The following is a 2,891-nucleotide window of genomic DNA, read 5'->3' as shown; positions in this document are numbered from 1 at the left end:
TAAAATGAAACTAATCTCTCAGTATTTACCACAATCCAAACATGGATCACTAGGTCCTAAATGGAGGCTTTTCCCTCAGGATTTACCATGTATCCCACCAAAAATAGTCAAGGGATTCATAGGCATTTGGGAATGAAATGAGAGACCACCTCCACCTTGGATTACATAATCCATCTGGAAAACCAAAGCTTAAAACTGAGATAAAAATCCCAACATAACATGGAATCTGGAAAGAGGAAAGGCTAGGTTGAAAATCACTTTCAGAACCTGATAAAACCATGACATAGATAACAAGAGAACCATACAACAACATGAAAATCCATGCATGTCTAAACCATCTAGGAAATCACATATGAAAAAGGTCACTTGCAAGTATTCTTGTTGAAGTTGCTTGATCCTTATCTCCTTTCCTTGATCCTTTCTTTCCTTCCTTTCACTTTCTTGATCCAAATCTAGAGTGCCAAGTGACCAAGAGTAAGAGAGAGAGTGAATAATAAGAGAGCTCTGAACTTGAACTGAGAAAAGGTTACCAAGTGATCTTTAAAAGCCTTTTTATTAATGAGGCCTCTATTTTCTTCATTTTCCATTATTTTCCTTTCATTCTTCCTCACATGCAACCTGTGACCTTATACCTTATTTTTTTTGTTGAAGCAGGAGTCGTACCTTCTAATTCATTAACTCAGAAAAGAAATTACATAAAATACACTAGTCCACGAGGAAATGTGGACCAAGGAAAAACTATTCAGCTTAGGTCCCCTCAAAAGACAGACCATGTTGAGGCCATATGATCTCCCCCCAGAAAACCTACGGACGAGATTCAACTCGGGCCGGCAACAAGCACACACTTTAAAATTAGAATCGGACCCGAAGAGGAAAAAGGAACCAATCTAAAAGGATTTTGGGTCCGAATGGGGGAATATCCCACGAACTTGTAGAACGTGTGAGAATCATGGATTCCCACCATGAAACGAAACGAGCATGGAATATATTCCTCATCCAGACTTGCATCCTTAATCTCAACTGTCAAATTTCCACGCCCAATCCAACGGAAGTGGAAGATTTTGCAGTGCGTAGTAGCACGAAACTTAATGACCTGGACCCACCTACATGCTCGATCGTTCCTGATCGTAGATCTGCCTTGCTTAATCTGACGGCTGAGGATCACATCGCACGGGTCTATAGCACTGAACAACAGCGCGCAATGAGGGCGGTAATTAATCCTTCCCCTTGGCCACGTGTAGCTTGATGAGTGGAATCTCTTCCATTTCGGAAAAACTGCTTCCCACTTGAAAGGCCTGCGATGAACCATATACCACCACGAGAGCGGTTTTACGTCCATAGAAAGAAAACCGGGTGTGTTAAGGCCACCAAGAAATCCAGGATTCCAGCCCCTCGCACCCTTCCCTCTACTCCTGTACTTGAAGCAATGTAAGAAGATACTCCATCCATCCGGCCCACCCTCTGATAAACAGATTTTGTCGAGCAGCTTCCACTTGGAGCCTCCGTGTTTGTACTTACCAAGGTTGTGGAGGCCGACAGTGGCTTGCATCCCACAAAAGACCAGTCTGTGAAAAAAACAACAATTCATAATGAATGCAAGTCATCTAGACCCCGCCTCCATGGCTCTGTTTTGAAACACCATCTTGTCTTCATCCGCCTTGTTGTGACAATGTGCCTTTAATCTATTCTGAGGCATCTCTTGCCAACCCATCACGACCCTACTTTCAAAATAGATCACTCCTTGATTGGCCAGAATATCTGCCAATTTATTGTCCGTTCTTTGCACATGGTTAAAACTTACTATACGAAGGCACTGGAGGTGAAGCTGAATCCGTTGAAAGACCTGGATCAGCCTCCAACGTTTTGAGACTTTTTTCGGTGCCATGCCACAACTTATTCTTTTGATTGAGTTAATGATTAACTCAGAATCATCTTCGACATTCACATTTTGGGGGTTATCCTGCTCCATGAAATATAAACATTGCTCCAGAGCCATTAATTCCGCCATATTTTTAGTGGCTCTTCCTAAATGGCAATGGAAGATGAAAAGAATACTTCCATCTTCATCCCTTAACACCCCTACAAAGCCAACAGTAACAGGGTTTCCTTTTGAAGCCCCATCAATGATGTATTTCAATAAACCCTGAGGTGGAGGATGCCAGAAATCCTGTTCAGTATCCATTTTCATTACCTTCCTATCTAGGCCCTGAGGAATAAGCCCTGACATACCCAGCTGATGGAGAATCCACATATTAGCTTTTGAAGGAGGATTCTTAGGGGGATTTCACATCGTGGTGCCAATTGTCTCCTTAAGTTGTTTTAAGATCTGCTCAAAAAGGCGTCGGGAGGGACTCTTTGCATTTTGGAAGATTCTATTGTTCCTTTCTTTCCAGACATTCCATATAATGAAGCTTGGTGTAAGAGCCCAAGCTGAGCCAAGAATTTCATAATCAGAAAAGTTTCATCTCCAATTATTTAGGGTATTGATAATACTCCCTTTGTCCCTGTTGGTCTGTTGGAAAATGGTGGCAAAAATATCCCACAACCTGGAGGTGAAAATGCAACTATTGAGAAGGTGCTCCATTGTTTCCTCTTGGGCTTCACAAAGCTGGCATCTAGAAGGCCCCAGAACACCCCTCTTCTAAATGTTATCCCAAGTCAAAATTTTCTTATGATGAACCAGCCATATGAATAATTTAATCTTCATCCAACCTTGATGCCTCCCTAGGTTCTGCCAAATCCTATCCGGAACATGGGAATCTAGATCAAGAAGAATGTGTTTTGCCTCCTTAAGATTAAAGGTACCCTCATTATTGTTGCCCCATCTAAGTTGGTCATGCCCCCCATCATTAAAATCTTCCTTTGTTCCAACATTTTCATAAGTGCCTCTG

This window comes from Pinus tabuliformis, chromosome 5_2, assembly GCF_031772625.1.
Source record: "Pinus tabuliformis cultivar Carrire ecotype Pingquan chromosome 5_2, CPIR1, whole genome shotgun sequence".
Lineage (NCBI taxonomy): Eukaryota > Viridiplantae > Streptophyta > Pinopsida > Pinales > Pinaceae > Pinus > Pinus tabuliformis.
Note: the sequence above shows the minus strand (reverse complement) of the source record.